General features: G+C 38.6%; 1 long non-coding RNA gene across 1 annotated transcript in view; it reads left to right on the top strand.

Moving 5' to 3' along the window:
* The first annotated feature begins 1,106 nt into the window (after positions 1-1,106).
* The window catches only part of LOC120510970, a 45,079-nt gene continuing 27,602 nt past the window's right edge, over positions 1,107-18,583 (top strand). Inside the window, exon 1 of the long non-coding RNA XR_005629644.1 lies at positions 1,107-1,230. This is a non-coding gene — a long non-coding RNA (uncharacterized LOC120510970). The remainder of the gene's footprint in view (positions 1,231-18,583) is intronic.

Genomic DNA, 18,583 nt, shown 5'->3' with positions numbered 1-18,583 from the left:
TCCCTGTCCACAGGAGAGGATTTAGAACTGGAATACCTTAAAGGTCACTTTCAAACCAAACCATTGTATTCTTATTGCCTCAAGAGTGTCTGTAGATTGTGATGGTCTCACTGTTAGACCTATAATTATTTCTGATGCTGACTTGGTTGGCCCTACTACACTCTTCTAGACTTATTACAAAGTATTCAAACAGTCTATTTTCAGGTATCTTAATTTGTTAAACAGATGCATAACCCGAATATATTTTTTGAGTTGTTATCACAGGTCTTCACATCCTCAGATCTGTTCTCTAGTTCTTTTCCCTCGAGCCTCCTCTAACACTTCTACAGTCTGATGTCTCAGGTTGTTACTTCCAACTCCTCAGCCACCTGCTGATGTGTTGTGCTTCAGACACACAATCTCTAACACAGATGTAAGCATTTTCACTTCTCAACTGCCACACTTAATTTCCTGTGCAGTATCTCAGTGGACACAGGGATGCCTGGGCAGCTGTACCCCTGGTCCCACCCTACCTTACCCTCTTCTATGGTACTGCAGCATCCCCTGAACTCCAGTTATCCTTACAGCCTTCCCCTGGTCCTCTGCTGATAGGAGTAGTGGCAGCTGGGTGTTGTTGTCATCCCTTCAGCACTCAGGCAATCAGCCTATGCCCTGTAGCCACGGTGAGTGAAGGTATTAACAAGGACACCTGAATTGATTTGGTGCTGATACTCAGCTGTTGAACCAATCATCAGACTATAAAAGCTGCGAGGTGGATTAACAAAGAGTTTTGCATATTACTTGGGAGCAAAGGCATTGTCTGTGCATGGTAGGGTTGCTTTATAGTACCTTGTAAAATAATTTATGCTAGAGAAAAGCATAGTTATTCTAGCTTTACTAGCAGTAGTTAAATTTTTACACATTTTTAATAATTTCAGTGCTACTACATGAATAGATTGTGGATGTTCTAAATAGGTTTGCCTATCTGGAGGGAGTCAGTGAAGGGATATCTTAACTGAGCTTTTTTTAAGGTTGCTCTTTTTTTTTTCCCCCTTATATTTTCAACACAGAGAAATTAATTAATTCCTCATGGAAGGTGCTCTATGGACAACTCCTTTTTATCTTCACAAGTCCTGGAGAAACAGCAGTGGATTCCCCTGCCTTACTTCACCCCTAAACTGGTCTCCTGCATGTGTCTCTCACATAAGGAGCTCTGATTGCTCTCCTTCTCTTCTGTTGAGAACATCCAAGGTGAGTGTTTGCTTCACAGGGGTGTTTCCCCCCCCCACTTATTTTTTCACTCATCTGGAGTTAGTCATTGAGAAGGTACGACCAGGTCAGCACATACAGATCTACATATGTGGTATGATAGCTTATATTACTAATAAGTGTGCAATTTTACTAATGGTACCTGAACAATAATTTTAAACTGAAGTGTTTTCTAACCAGCAATATAACAAGTTGCCTGGAATTTGTTATATAAGGTTGTATATGATAAATATGTCTTGATTCAGCAGAAATATAACTTGATAAAATCAGGTTTTGTCATGCTTTTAGTACTGATGAGTTTACAGTAGAATTTTCCCTCTAGCAGGACTTGACTAAGATCTTTGGCCTTCCATTATAACAATTAAATTTCTTTTACACATTTTAACCAGTAATTTGTTGCAAAGCACTTTGATATGCTCTGCTCAGATGGAAGACATTATAGAAGGATTTTATTGCTGTCAAAATGGAGTGAATGCTTAAAAACATAAATAACAATTCGAATTTAGACATAGCTTGGCTTTAGCTGTCTTTACACTGTTGTTGCTCAATGCAGCACTGTTTGAAAGACTTAGTCACAATCTGGAACCCTGCTGTGCTAGAAGATGTATTGACACTGGACAAAAAGGTAGCACTGCTATGAAGTGCTTTCAGTTTTCCCACAAACACTTATGCAATTCAGTTGGAGGCTCCATTTGTTTACTTGTTTTAGTACTTGCTCTGTTTTTTTGTTTTGCTCTTTCATGAATGATAATGAAAATTTATATTGAATGCACATGTTTTAACTGTCTAGAATATACCTAAGCAACACGTGAAAGCTGTTTTTCTGCTGAAGTTAAGGAAAACCCTTCTCTTTTTTTTTTTGTCTGCAGATTTCTCTATCTTACTTCATGTTCTTAACATATGTACAAAAAATGTGTAAATCTGAATGAGGTTGAGTGCCACTGATGAGTGGCTAGAAATATATTTCAAAAAAGACATGGTCATCCTCAACCTCTTCTAAGCAGCCCTTCCTGACCTTCAAAACCAGAACTACAGAATGTGGGATTTTCCTATAATGAAAAAAGCTGTGCCTGTCTCACTGCTAGTGCTTGTGTTGTGTGGATAATTGTTCTGTAACATTGAAGGCAAAATTAGAAAACCAAAGTCACTGGTAATAAGAAAGCAACAGAAGCCACAAACCTGCCACTGAGGAAATTTATAGCAGGGAACTGACACAGAAGAGTGAAGCATATTCATGATGCTAGGGTCAATCTCATTCACTTTGTCTTGGCCCAAGCTATGTTTCCACCTGTTGCTTTCTATGCCTGTGAATTCCTCAAAACTGCCCTAAGTATGAAACAAATCTGTTTTGGTCCGCAAGCAGTATTTCAATCTTTTAGGCTTGGGGATACTTGTTCTGCTTATTAATTTTGTGCTTTAGGTGAATACAGATGGTGAGATAGGGCAAGAAGATTTATGTTGAGATTTATTGAGGGAGCCTATTTTTCTCCTCCTGGTTGACATCAATAGGGTTGTGTGGTCTATTCTCTTGGTCATAAAGTGCACCCTGAGAAAGTACGGAGAGGGCCCTGATTGCAGTCCTGCCTTCAAACAGGTCACAACTCCATTGTTCTGGAACAATAGAGGTTTTATAAACAAAGTCTTGACTAGAAAGATTGTGAGTTATGATACTACAGAGAGCCTTTCTGAAAGCAAAACAAGGCAAAAAAGAAACAGGGTAAGGCATAGAAAAATGCTTATAAACAATAAGTTGAATCTCAGATCCTGAGCAATATATTGATGATGGAGGAACTGTGCTACCTTACAGAATGCTGAGGTTGGTCTGTTAGTGTTTACACCACACAGTGCACATGCTGCATAATTACAGTGAAAATAAATGCATAGACACACAAGTACTTAACAATCTGGTTACTACTGGCTTCAGAAAGGTTGCTTGCATGCTACAAGTTAGGCATAAACTTAGGCTTCCTGTTGGGGACCTGAAAGAGGCTGTGGATGATGCCCTGTCCCTGCATTGTCTATCGCAGTCATCTCATGGCCCCTTAAGTTACTATTTCCAATGGCCACCTGTTGCCTTTCATCATAAATTGAGCACTACCCCTGCAAACTCTCCCCTTTGGCAAGGCCTGCTGCCTACTCATGTGGAAGTATTTTTGCAATACTGGAACTTACTCTTTTGAAGTATGACTTTCTCTTCACTTCACAATATGCAGCACCTGGTGTAACAGGTGCCCTGTGAGGGTAGAGCAGTGCGAGTAATGGGTGGAAAAAGTGAAGGATGCTCTGAGAAATCCAGAGCAAGTTCTCTTCACTTCACAATATGCAGCACCTGGTGTAACAGGTGCCCTGTGGGGGTAGAGCAGTGCGAGTCATGGGTGGAAAAAGTGAAGGAAAAAGGAAGCCTCTTGAGTTCAAGCAGCTCATGTACTGAAGATATTCAGACTTGTATATGTATGTGTGAAATTAAAATTAATTCAATTATTAATATATCTTTGTGCACAGATATTTACGTGATCTTTTTATCTAGGTGTTATTCAGTAAAGAGGAAATTAGCATTTCAATCCATCCCACCCAAACCAAGAAACTTCCCTCTTTGGTACTAGCCAAGAAACATTATTTTTTCTTCCCTTCCCTTTCAGAACTGTAGGTATCTGAAAAAATAAGCTCATATTACTTTGTTTTATGAGCTTCTAAAGTTTCTAATTTTGGTTGCTAGTGCCCAGAGGATGAGTAATCAGTTATTAAGCTAATCAGCCTTATGTTGTAGTGCATCAGTTTGATGAGGTTAATGTTAAAAGTCTGGCATATGTATTTGCAACCTTCCTGTGTCAGTAGAATGTAATGCTTTTCTATGTGAAGATCAATGTAACAAGCAGAATTAATCAAAGACGGAGAGAGGGAGGGGGGGTCATGGCAGAAGGGATTGAAACTCCCTGCGTTATAGACTTCCACCTCTATAGCTATGGCAAGCAATTATTACCAAATAAAGGGTTCAGCATGTATTCCAGTAAAGCAGGTGGTCAAAATGTTAGGCAATAACAATTTAGGAACTGCCGCTTTTCTGCTCTCTTTTTAAATGCATCTATAAAGAACATCGAAGAAGGCCATGTGCAACTTTTTAGAAGCATTTTAATGAACTTGCTCTCATTTGTTAATAAGGGGATAATGGAAGATTAAAAGTATCCCTGTGCTATTTTGTTTTACTTTTTAACTAAATTTTTAGTATATGATGTCTGCTTATTCAAAGTGTGAAGCAAGTATTTAGATGAAGGGCAGGTAACTAGGACAGGACTGAAAGTTAATTATACAGAAAAACACTGCAGCTCAAGTTTCTAGTAGGTGAAGCCCAGAGTCTCTTGGAATTACATTAGTTCCAAGGAGAATGTTGCTACCACAAAACTAGATGCCAGAGTTTCTGCAACAGGCTTGTTTGAGGTGGGGAATGGAGACTGTCCAGGTTTATCAAGCTGAATTTTGCATTCTGCAGCCCTAATCAGTCTGAAGCTAATTAGCAGCCTCTACACAAGAAGGCCACAAGTCATTAATCATAGGAGTTGAGAGGAGGCAGACCCCCATCCTTGACATTTCAAGAAAAGTTTTCTCTCGCACTTCTTTTTTTGTGATGGGGCTTCAAAAGTCGCAAGATTGCTTTTCGTGGTCAATAGTGTGTGAAGTAGAAGCCATGTCTTGATGTGACAGACAAGGGACCACTGTTCAAAGACCTATTGGACTCTTTTTTTATTTCTTTTTTCCCCCTTCTCCCTTTCTAAATGCTGTCCTCTAATAGAATGGAGTCAACTGATGACTTTATTTGCTTTGAGTTGAAGCATAGTTCAGCTGGGAATAAAAAAGAAGTTTTAACAAGTATGATTTTTGTTAGAGCAAAATTCAAGTTTTTTATAAAGCTGCTTAGTTCTTTTAAAAAGTTACAATCCTTTCTTATGCGCAGCTAATGAGGAATGAAAGTCCTTTCACATGCCTAATGCAGTTTAGTACAGTGTGTCTTGAAATCCAATGCTAACAGCTGCAGGCTAAGTACTAGGAAACCCTTGCAGGAAAAAAAAATTACATTTCTTGAGGCTGTTGATCAAACTTCTTACAAACAACTTGGAGAAGTAAATTTTAATAATAGGTTTTTGGATTTAATGATGCTGAGAATTAGACTGTGTGTTATATTTTATTCTCTGGGCAAATGACATGTAATTCTATCTGTATAACTCCCACAATAAGAGATGGGTGGTGTGTATATTCCTGTCTAGCAAGTCTTACTGCATGGTTGCCCATAGCATGTCCTTGCACCTGTTGATAGCATCACTGTTCAGGCTCAGATATTTACTACAATATTATGGCCATTTCAGAGCTTCTGGCCAGGACAGCAAGAGGAGAAGGTGTTTTTATAAGTGACAAATACAGTTCATCCAGTGTTCTTTTGTTAATCATCGAATTTTCTCTATGAACAAAACTGTTTTGTTGAAGAATAGGTTTTAGAAATATTTATTGAAGACCTAAATTTCTCTCTCAAGGCCTCTTTTTTATCCTATTGAGCTATGTGGACTTTGTTGATTTACTTAAGCAATTGGAGTAACACTCAGAGCAGTAATGGGCTTTTGTCTGTACAACTCTCCAGGAGCCCCTTGTCCTACCAGGCACTATACCAAACTCAACATCCATCCCTCTACCTGGAATTGTCCACTGCAGACTGGGAGTGGCTTTTTAGAAAGTGTTAGCTCAAGCTGCAAAGCTGTGTGGTGACAAAGCACTGCATTGCACTGCCAACAGCCTGGGCACACTAAAATCTAATGCTCCTCTATGACCAGTGCCAGTTGTGCTTTGATTTGCTTATGTCTCCTGTTTGGAGAGTTAAAATGATGCTGAAAGGCTGTTTGGTTTGGGTTTTTGTCATTGTCATGTTCATTTCTTTTGCTGTTACCAGTCCTTGAGATACAAACTGAAAATGAGGAAGAAAGGTTCCATTAGGAACCTCAACAAATTAAAAACAAATTAAACCAGTGCTCTGTCTCTAGTGGCTCAGCAAGCAGCTGTCTATAGCTGTGATATAGCTGTAGATTATTGCATTTACTTTTCTGAATCACTAGTAGATCTGGTCCTTGTACTGCTGTCCTATTTCAGTAAGAATGATGTCTTCAAGGTGCTTCTTGTGCATAATTTCTGCATCTGGGGAGGTCATGAGACGATCACTTTGGCTGACAATAGGGAGGTTAACCCAGTCATGAGTCTGTGATTGAAAATTTAGCTCTAGATAAGACTCCAGTGTGAGAAGGCCCCTGTTTTGATGCCTGAGTGGTGTACCTTTATGTGTTGTTTTCTTCTGGGACCAAGGTTGTGAAGCCCTGTTAAGTATCACCTTTTCATTGTATTTTTATTTTCTATCCCCTTCTTAAACATGTGTATTCCCGTGCTCACTCCACTTTCCAGTTCTGTTTCTGAAATGTGAACCCAGTGATATTCCAGTTTGCATGTGTCTTTCTGTGCCGGCCGGCGTGAGCCTGGCAATTAGGCATCCCCAACAGAAAAAGGCACCATGCAGAAGCTTGAGAAAAAAAATGGTAAAAGCACTGAAAGAGCCATTAAATTCCTCCTGTCATATCAGTGAAACTGTACATACTTTGAAAAATTCCCCTAATATATCTTTAAACCATAGACCATAGCACTGGTTACGGTCTAGAGTACCAACTCTTACATTTCAATAAAAGGCCATTTTCTTTCTTTTTGTCTCTAATACTGGGGGTGGCAGGGCACGGGGATGGGAATATTACATGCATCTACATAAAAATAAATTTGTAGTGAAATCACATTAAGGATTTGACTAAGCCCACACAAGCAGAGAGTTAAGACTGATATTCTGTCATTACCTCAGCTCATTACATCTTGGGGTTTTGTTACTCATGTAGTCTGTAAGATCACCCACTCTCTGGAGAATCCTATACTACCTGGAAACAAAAGGAAATGTTATGTTATAGCTTTACCTCTGAAATTTCCTTGCTTTGCCAACTTTCCTCAGTGTTACCATAAACCAGTTCTTGGTGACTTATATGTATTAATGGCATTAATTAAACTATCAGCACAGCTGAATGGGAGAAAATGCGTCTTCTGAACTTGTTTCTTGAATAGGAGTAAATGCCTCATTAATCTTAAGCATCAACCCAAGAACACTGTGTTTGTTAGATAGAATAATAAATGACTTTACAGGAAATACACAATAGCAGATGCTGGAATGCATCCATTCATTAGTCACTGTGCATAAATATCCCCTTATTTCCATGAAGAGACATTTAATGGAGAGCCAGTCTGACAAACATGTGCAAGCTTTCACTCACTCATCGAGAAAATGGAAGGAGAAAATGTCATACAGATTTGCCTGGTGAACACAAAGTACCACATACCTTATGTGTGCTTTTTCTGCTCCTTGCCCATCTTTCATCAAATTGAAATGTGCGTTAAAAAAGGCAAAACTGTTGGACAGGTTTTGCAAGCCCATAAGGCATTACAGTTATTTCTACTTCTTGCTTGCAAAGTCTGGGTCACTGCTGAGTCACTTGGAGGCAATCACCAACTTTACTCAAAGCCCAGTTGAGTGTCTGGTGAAGTCAAAGGAGGGCTATTTGCTTCAGAACCTTACAAGAAAATATTGTTGGGTTTGTTTTTAATCATTGCTCCCAAGATACTAGGAAACAAGCAAACAAGCCTATTTCAGTGAATAACAGTGAATGTAGAAAAAAAAAGTTGCTCCCCTCCCACAACCCCTGCTGTCTGTTAGCTTTTGTAAACTTATATGTATTTCCTAGTCTTGTAAAGTAACAATTCAAAAGAACGTGAAGTCTGTATATTAATTGTTTTGCTTTCTTCTCCACATAATTGGTCAGAACTACTGTTTTTCTCAGATTGTTGATTCAATGCACAAGCATATTATATGTGTTACAGGAATGTCTAAATAATTTGCTTGGTATGTGCAATTGTTCCTCATTGCATGCCATAATAAAATGGTCACATTATAGCATAATTTTTCTTAGAACACAGTAACGGTGCTTGGATGTCACTGAAGTCTGTCAGGTTTCTAAGCCTAAACTGACCAGAACTAGGAAATCTGGATTTGTGAAACAAATTCTTAAACTGGTGATTGCAGTGTCTACTAAAGCTATCAACATCCTATACCAGCAGCCATCCCCATCAAGACATCTTCCATCTAAGCATGCAGGTGCCTTGTGCCAATGGATCCTTTACAGGTATCACATTGTTTGTCTGTATATTGGTATTCTGATTAAAATACTAATCAGGGTACTTGGCTTTGGGCCTGTACAGACTCAGCCTCATAACATAAGTGAGGACAAAGTTTAGTTTCTTATCCTGGAAGTATATGAATAAGTGTGGATTTGAAAAATTTCTATGCATGATTTGGTGAATCTTCTCATCTGAATTTAGAGCTTGGCAATGCTTTATGGTATTGTTAAATCCAATGCTTTGGACCAAAATTTCAAGCTGGGTATTGTGGTAACTTGGGTGGTTATTTTTCTACTGGCCTAAATTTGCAGTCTTTGCTCAGAAGTCCTACTTTCATGAACACCAGTTTGCTTACAAAATTAGAGCCATAGATCAGCAGTGAGTTACTAACAAAGTCAAGGGAGGAAGAGTTTTGTTTCAAAGTAATATATAATGATAATAGCAGCCTAAATTTTCAGAAGTGACCAGTGAGTTTTGAAATAGAAAGTACCAGCAAGCTTGCTGTTTCTGCACATCTGTCATCTGACAAATAGTCCCACTTCAGCTTGTCACAAAAATTACTGCTAGGCTAATAGTTCACTAATAATGGTAGAAAATATTAGTACTTTATGAAGTGTGATGTAAATATAAGTTTCTAAGCAATTTTTCACCATTAAAGATCCCAAAATAACTAAAGAATTTTCCCTTTTTTGATTGTAAGATTTCCTTCTGAGTGCCTTACATTTTTCCTGAATCATACTCTTGGTATGGTTTGATGTGGGTAGGTACACCAGTACCAGAATTTACATATTCACATCCTTCAAAAATCTGTTCCATTGGTGTACTACAATTATATTTCTATCCTAGGAGCAGCTACATTCCTTTGATCAGCAAAAACCCTTTCAATATATACAACAATATGAAACTGAATTATACTGAATATAAGCACCTTAACGTTGATTATGCAGGTAATAAAACATGGCATTGCCTTTCTCTCCCAAGAGGTTCAGTCATCCTGCACAATGGTAGTGGGTCGTTTCCACAGTTGATTCTAAGAGGTCAACTGTACCTTGAGCCAGAGAACTCCTGTTGGAAGAGAAAGACAGAGTCATTCTTTACAACTGGAATGCCGGGTGGGAATCCTCTGGACTCCATCTGGAACAGCTTTGACCAAACAAAGGCCCCAAGTCTGCTTGCAGTGCAGTCGGTGGGAATACTGCCACAGCATTCCTTGGGAGAAACATTAGGCTTCGATTATGGTCACAGCAAGAGAGTAGTGCATGTACAGCTGCCAAAAAATATTAACAAATAATGCTAAAAAAGCTTGTGTCTGCTTTCATTTCTTTTTGCTTTTCTTTAAGGCAACTAGCAGAAAACATTTTCATCTGTCAGGAATGAGAAATAAAGGTTTACCGCCCAAGCTTCATCTGCTCCCAAGACAGGTCAGAGAATCCATGGTTTTCAAAGCGCCCTGAGCCACTGTCCCTCTTGCAAACACAGGATTATGCAAGAACTTCGATGGCTGGTGTTGTCCCCCAGGCCTCTGGGCAAAGCCCAGCTTTGCTGATTGCAGCCTGCCTTGCCCTTTCCCCCTCTTCTCCACAGAGTCTCTCTTGGGACTGCTTGAGCTTTTGTTTTACAGCCAGTATGCTGTTGGAGTGAACTCAGCAAAATAATGGTACAAGGTGAAGAGAGCAGGGGCCAGGCTGTGTCCCACAGTCTCTAAAGGGCCAAAGAGCACTAGCACCTTTTGGAAAGCCTTTTCCTACCACAGACAATCTCCTTATAAATTTGATGCATCTCCTCTGTATCCTGTGTGTTAGCTCTGCCTGAACCTTTATTAGTATTTCACAGCATGTCTGCTCAGAACAAAATTCTGCTGTTGCAATCTTTGATGAGCTAGCTTTGCAAGTCAGAATAACCTTAACTTGGGAAGAGAAGATAAGGCAGAATTGCTGGTGCTCAATTCTTTCTTGCCTGAAACAAACAAATATCTAGACTGACTCTAGGACTTCTTGATTATTGAGAGGACTAGAAATTAAATTATTGTACAGTGGGAAGAATAAACTGCAGAAGTTTCCTTAAAACACAGTGTTGACTGATTATTTCCATTAGATTAAAGGAAAAATGGCATCATTTATGTTCTATAGCTTCCTAGTTATGTTTTATTTATAGACATTGAAGTCGTGTTCCTGAGGTGAACAAGTTTTTGTATCATTAATTTCAATGGAAGTACAGTAATATTTAAAAATGCTTTTCCTAGAGGCTTCCATGAATATTCCTTTCCTGCGAAGCCTTTTACAAATACTATAACAGATTTTCCTTCTCCGTAAGAATGAATTTAAGAACATCAGAGATGTCTCTTTGTTTGTCAATTTTCTAGCTGTATAATCCAGTCTTTAATGCGGACCACAGTGTGAATGCTGAAGCCTTGAGTCTGGAGTGTTTTGTACTTTGTCCCATGTCCCATGAGCCTTCCATGGGCTCCAAAGAAGAGACCTTTCCCAAAGTGAAAATTGTGAAAGCATGGTGCTGCTAGTCTAAAGGCAGGTCAGGATAATCAGTGAGGTATGAGAAATAGAAGGCCAAAAGCCAAAATGAATGCTGCCTGGTTTTATGATTGAAAATGTTTTGTGTAGATAATGGTGAAAACATAAGCATATAAATAGCTGCTGATAAAAAAGAACTCATTGTAACTAGATTAAATGTCTTACGTTTCTAATTCTATAAAGACTCTTCAGAAGTGTATAAAAATTAGTGTGTAATTCTAGACTGATCAGTATCTTTGCATCATATCAGCCTGGGGAAGCAAATGTAAAACCAAATAGTTCTGACTTGCAAGGTTTAAGATCCACTTTGTTTGCAGTTGCAAAGTGGCACAAACTTCAGAGCAATTTAGAACAAAGCTGCAGCATCCTTACATCTTAGATTATTCACTCCAGCTATTCTAGAGTCATCAAGAGATTGTGGTGGATGTGGAAATCAATGAATTTCATTTCATGTCTTTTGGAAATACCTTTCCAACCCCTCAAAGTGGAGAGGGGTACATGTTTATTCACTCCCTCCTTCTCTGTGCTTAGAGAGGCAAGAATTTGCTGTCTCTTAATCGACCTGTCAGTTGTCTTTAAGGCAAACATCAGGGTACTATGAAACATGTAAACCAAAAAACACCCTTGGGGTAATGACTGGAAAGAGAAGAGCCTCAGCTGAGCTATTTGGCCTGGGCTGGTTTGCTAGGGTGCTGTAGGATATAAGGAGCATCTGTGGTGTCTGAGGACCTCAAAGAGGACATAGGTGTACAATCCCTACATACTCAGCTTCCGATCGAGTAGATGAGAAAGACTGTGGTAGGGGTGTATCTAGATGCACTGAAGGAGGACTCCTACCCTCTACTAGTGGCTCTTCAGTGACTCATTACATGCCTCAAAAAAAAAATGTATGACACTGTGCTTTTGATCTTTATGTATAAGCAAATATGTATTCACTTTGCATATTTGTTTTGCATAGGCAATTGGCATGCAGAATTAGCTGTGGTGTGCTCTTGCAAAGAAACACACAAAGAATTGCAGCTGTGCATGGCATGGTATCAGTGGCATGCACTATGTAATTTGCATGCAGAGTGCTGACACTGTGATCTTGGTGTGCTGTGCTTTACATCTTGATCCCACCTTTGCTTTTAAGTGCATATCTATCAGTCTAGTTGTGCTGGCTGTCAAGCAGCGGGTGAGCCATGTTCTTGCTGTGTCTGTGCAGCTTCTAGAGCTAAACCCTCCCACTTCTGCCCTAGGAGTTCAAGGACTGACACAATTCACACCCCTGATACGAAATTATGAAAGATGAGGCTATCTGCTGCCACATCTCCCCACTCCGCCCCTCATGCAGCACAGAAGCACAAATTAAATTAAGTCTGTAACTGAGTCACATTTTGACTTGAATTCAGCAAAGCACTCACTTGGGCTTGCTCCTAAGCATGTGGGTAATCTGCTGCTATTGAGCAACTTAAACACACCATCTTTAGGGGGCACTAAGCATGTGTTTGGATACTGAAATGAGGTCTTGGGGGTTTTTAAAATCAATTCATGCCTAGCTATAAGTACAAACAAATGTTATTGTACATGGTTAATGATGCTCTAGCTGGAATTGCTCATCCTTGCATCTGTACATCAGAGTATAATTTTAATTAGAGTTTCATTATCTTTTCATTTATTTTCTTCAGCAAGTAAATTTATACCTTGCTGTAAGTTTTCTTGTGAGTATAAATTAAAATAACATTATTAACATTATATCTTTCCTAATTTGTGTATCTACACTTATTTATCTGTGTTTTTTATTAGTCATAATGAAGCATGCTTGGAGAAATTGTGCAACTAATCTATGTACAGAAAAAAATAATGCTAAACAACACCATTATAATAATGAGAGGCTGTTTCTGATTTACTGAATAGAAATAATAATATAAATTTGTGATTAGTTTTTTATACGTTTTAAAAATTATTTTTGGGGACAGTTGCCTGCATAATAAGCATTTAAGTAAAAAAGAATTCTGAATCTGACCTTGGAAATGAAATTGTTCAAAAATTATATTGAGAATTTTTTGTTCTAAATTCACATGTTAATGCAACCTAATGTCAACCTAATTTATAATTATTTAAAAATTCATTATGGAAATTAATCTCTTCTGGAAGATATTTGTGGGAAGAAGTTTGATATTAGCATTTTGAAAAAACTTAGGAAGTTGTTAGTCTAAATGTTTCTGTTGGAGTGAGTTATTTCTTACCCACAGTGCTATATCCTAAATAACTTAAACAATTGTATTTCTGCTGACACATTTTGAGTATGAATAAATGCTTTAAAATCATTCATCAATATATGTGACAAGTGGAAAACTAGTATGAGCCTTACAGTGTACAGCAGAATCCCCAAGCACAGGGAAACAAGGGACAATGAATTTAGGCAAAGTGACCAATAATTTGAATGATCAAATTTTTGTATGCTTTACTTAAAATGTCTTAAGCAGTCAGTTTATCTGTACTGGACTTTTAAAAACTTATAAACTTTTTCTGCATATTTTTTCATTTTTCACCACTCTGAATTATTTCAAAGCTTTGCTTAGCCAGCTTCCAGATCACAATGGACAGTTATTTTGTGATACTTCTGCTCTGTAATTGTTGCTTCACTCTGCATGCCTGAGTGAGCTAAGCCTCACTCCTTTGCAGCATCTAAAAGCTCACGAGACGTTTTCTCCTTTTGTTCTTCAGTTTTCATAGATTTTTTGGGTGGTTGCTAATGTTGTTGAACAGAGAGTCTTCTGAGATGCACATCACTCAGAGAATGATAAATAATCTACTCCACCCTCTTTTAGTTTCCGTATTATAAAAATATTCTCTTAGGTTCTGTTTTTCTCCCTCTTTCTCCTTTAAGCCTTTCTCGTATCTCCAAAGTATCAAGCCCTGCTGCAGAGTTAGTAAGCATTTCCTGCTTTACTTCCCACATGGCAAAGTGTCTTTCAGTGAGACATGATAGGTAGTCACAGATTGTCTCTGCAGAAGTCACTCGATTCTTGTTGTGGGTGTCTAATGGTGGATCAGGTACTGAGGGATTAGCACCTCATAGAGGTGCTATGAGGTGCCAGGGACGAAACCTAATTGTTACAATTGCTTTTCTGGAGACAGCTCTTAGACCAGAGGATGTCATTGGGTTGAGTAATGGGGCTTGGAGCAGTGAAAACCTTGTTAGGAGGGTTAGAACCAACCCAGCGAGGTGCATAGCTGGTATTTACCAGGATTGTGTTTTCTGTTCTGCACGACCAGAAAGTGATTTTAGCATGGGTGATGAACTCTGCCTTGCCATTTTAGAACTCTATTACAGTCCTTCTTTGACTAAATTCCATGCTATATTCCCCCAGGCAGTCACAATGTTGACTATGAAATAAGTGTGTTGCAATGATAACCTTAGACTTAACAAGAGCCTGTGTCTCCTATAAGTGGCAAAGTATTGTTTCTATTTCCCAACTTCAGCTTCAAGTCTCTTCAGAACAGTGTAACATGGAGCAGAAACTGGCTAAACCAGGTTTACAGAACTTTTGCAAATGTTTTAAACGTTTTCCCTTTCTAAGCCACACAAGTCTTGCCTGAGGCACCATTCCTAAAATAAAATTAGGCTTCTGAAAGATTTATTGTGTGCTTTTGGAATTCAGCATAGTTGTCTTTTGCTTGTTCACATAATGAGGCAGTTGTGAAACTCTGACTCAGGGGTGAACTAAGCCCTCTTCAAAACGGGAACAAATGAGAATGTGTGGTCACATATGTAACTTCATCATAGAACTGAGTCTCTGTACACAGTATAGAGTGGGCTAGAGAAGGGTTTTGTACAGCATCCCCAGCTGCCTGCTCTATCCACTCCTCCTGTATTTGCTGGGGGGCCTGCTATAGTCTGCAGGTACTCATGAAACAACTGATGCCATATATGGAGTCACAAAAGCAAGTGGAAGCAGGTCTGTGTGGTCCCTAATGATCACTGCCCTGTCCCCTGACACAGCTTGTTCTTGCCTGTAGTGACATTCTGATCTTTCTTATTTAATTGCCCCTGTGTTGGCTCTGGTTCGTAGTAGGGGGTGATTAGAGAGCTGTGTTTCCCTGCTGTGTTAAACAGTCTTGTCTTAAGTGAAGTGTACCCAGTGCATTGCATTTAGTGTTGTATGTGTCAGGTCTATAGGAAAAGACTGCAGCAGCATTTGAAGCCGTTTCAGTTGATTGGAGCTAAAAGACCAGAACTTCCTGCTGCTACTGCCACTCCCAACTCCATGCAATTTCAATGGGCTGTTTTGCTGAAATCAGCCCCCCTCTGGGTTGTTTACTCATCAAAACTGGTTTTGCGATATTGGAGCCATCAAATGTATTTCAAAATGTGGAATAAGCTTCAAACTACATCCAGGAAAGGATGTATATTTCTGCACACAGACTAAGATGCTTTTTCAGTGGAATCTTTCAATAAACATTCTGAAAAGTGTCAGTTTTTTCCAGAGCAGTGCTTGCCATAAGATTGATTAGATTCAGGTGGCTCAAAGAAAGTAAAACTGTTCCTATGCTGCCCCTAATTCTTTTCCTTTGTCTTCCTGTGCAAACACAAATAACTAACGCTGGCAAACAGTAAATTGCAGTGAGCAGTGGAAGTGCTAAATGGTAGCAACACTTAAAACATTGCTGAAATTCAAAAGAGCAGCTGTTAGACATTTAAACCTATCATTCTCTTCTGAACATATATCAAATTTACTTCATAGCACTGTCATAAAAATGTATGAGAATGTAAATGCTTGAGTGACCCATTAATCTTTTGAGTAGTAAACATAAAATCTTCTTAACCCCAGTGATGATATAACCATACTTTATTTTGAATGAGGGCTTTATCATAGAAGTAAAGATGTTCTGTGTCTTTCTGTGATGTATAAGTAAGAGCAAATTAATATTAAAGTCTGATGTCTATGAAAAGTGTGCCATTATATTGATTGCAATATGAAGATATATGTAGTGAACAAAGCTACACTCAATTTTGGATAAGCACAGAAATCTAATAATAAATACAGAAAGAGTATAAGCTCATTACTCATTGATGGCAGTCACCAGTCTGATGCTGTTATCATTATTATTTACTAACTAACTCAATAATGAGTGTTTGTTCTTACAGAATTGTCCATAAAACTTTCCTTTTTATGTGTGTCAAATGATAAACCTGCCTTCTAAGCTGTCTTTGTGGTGAAAATACACCCTTACATATTGAAAGTGCTGGTTGCTTGTTTCCATGCATAGGCCAGTCAGTTTGTCTCAACCAAGCAAACGGGCCATTTACATCATGGTGAATTCTGCTTGAATATGGAGTAGGAAAAAAAAGCTTGGCTCCAATTTGGGAACACTAATATTTGATTTATTCCAATCCTTCTGTATTCCTTCCACTGTCTCTTGAAGCCACATTTGAAAAAAACATTCTGACTAGCCTTTAAAGGGAAAAGGTACTGCTCATGAACAGCAAACTGCTTTTGTTGAAGAGCTAGATTTAGCCTTGATAGAAGTAGGAGAAATTTCATTAAACTTCTGAAGTTGTCCAGTTCAAAGCATTGTGCCCACAGGGTAAAAAACTGGAGGAGTTGGAAAACTTCTATTAAATAATCAATTTCATCTTCCCATCCAGCCAGGATTGTTTCCAGCAGTACACTGAGATTTCTTAAGCAATGGGACTTCGTGTGTGGGGAACTTAATTTATTCATAAGTCATTTCAATTTATTCATAAGTCATTTGAACTGTGTCCAAGTAAGCATGGGAAAACTTATGTCCATCAATTCCTAATGATATTTGGAAATGGAGGTGATTCCAAGAGAGAACAAACAACAAAAGAAATAGGGGAGGATAAAAATGATAAACCAGTAGTTTAACAGAGTCAGATGAGCTGTATTAGTTTAACTAGAGATGCAAGCTAGCTACCAAGCTACATACTCCATGACAGGCATAATAAATTATAAAAAAAAAAAATAATATTTTCTAATAATAAGAAATTGCTACTTTCAAAGGACACCACATCATGTTAACTTTCAATTTGAGACAAAGTTTATCTTGGTGAGCAACAAACGACAAGGCGTAGGGGCCTTGATGATGAGTCCAAAATATTATTTGACTTTGGAAAGCTTATCTTAAACTGAAAGGTAGGTTGTAAAACTCAAGTCATGGAACAGAAGCAATACACCAGAAAGTAATCAGCCCAGACTTTCATGTGTTTTGGGACCCCCCCTTCCAAAAACATCTTTAAAGTTAAATAGAAACATCATTGGCACAATTAATTTATGTAGTGTTCTGTCTTGTCATCTTACTTCAATATTTGTTTTTAACATACCTAATTAGTGCTGCATGGGTTTGGAGGACAGGGCTGGATGAAGGAATGTTGTTGAGGAGAGGTAGTGTTGTGGAGAGTGGGTTAGGTAGTAGACCACATACTCTTCCCCAGCTCAACCAGAGGCCAGGCTTACAGTATATGCACTTGCACTGTAGCACAAAGTCCTACAAAATCAGGTCCCAGAAAATTGGAATGATCTGGGGTGGGTAAAAGGCTCTTCAGTGAAGTGGTGAAAAAGTGAGAAAATGAGTTTTTCTGCGAGGTTCCTCAAATCTTCCTACACCCTGGACTTCCACTTCTATTTTACAGTCTGAGAGAAAAGGGAAAAAACTTCCCATGCAATGCACTCTTCCTTTGCCACAGCTTGGAATGTTGTTGCTTCCAGCAGCAAATTCAAAACAAATAATACTGTTCTTTACCTGAGGACAGCAGGATCAGTTTTGCCTACAGAACTCTAATGAAACAAAATTTCGTTCTTCACTATTACACTCATTACTTTCATAAAATCAGAGTTAGGATAGTTCTGAGTTGATTCATGCTTTTTCAAATGACTCCTCTTGCTCTGTTTTGGTACCATGTGGTTAATTTGGGTGAGAGACTAGGAAAATGTGGTTGCATGTTGTGCCAAGTATACATAGAAAGTCCATGGAGTGTTGAAAAAATTACATTGTTGTAAGAAAAGTTCTATAGAATAGCTACTCATTTTGACTTTGTCTTTCCAAAACTGTTCAAGTGTATTTAATGGTCATGGTGGATGTAACTACATTCCTGGGGAAATTCCCACAGATCTTTCACTTTTTGAATAAGCTTGTATGACTCATAGCACCTGCAGGATATGGCTAGAGATGTTAGAACACCTGCCAGTGAGGTTAGGGACAATTTGAACATACTTGATGAGGTACTGTGAGGTCTAAGCCAGAACTATAAATAAAATGTCACTGAGATTAAGACTGCAGTACATGAAGGAAATGCAAAAGACACGGCCTTAAGACAGGACAGGTTCTAGAGGTAGCAATGCTGATACAGACATTGAAGAGGAGCAGTTCTACCTTCTAATTATTAATGTTTTACTTCCCATAAGAAAAGGTTTCTCACTGGTTGATGGTGCTATTTGCAGTCCTTGAAAGCTCAAGTAAAAATATCACTCTTACTGGAAAGACACTCATGAGTTCAACAGCATATTCATTAACCCAAAGCAAAGAACCGCAGATAACAAAGTAGATCTGACCCAACAAGC

The sequence above is a fragment of the Passer montanus genome, unplaced genomic scaffold (assembly GCF_014805655.1).
Source record: "Passer montanus isolate IOZ18808 unplaced genomic scaffold, ASM1480565v1 scaffold61, whole genome shotgun sequence".
Taxonomy (NCBI): domain Eukaryota; kingdom Metazoa; phylum Chordata; class Aves; order Passeriformes; family Passeridae; genus Passer; species Passer montanus.
The sequence above is the reverse complement of the archived record's forward strand: the minus strand, read 5'-3'. Positions and strand labels throughout refer to the sequence as shown.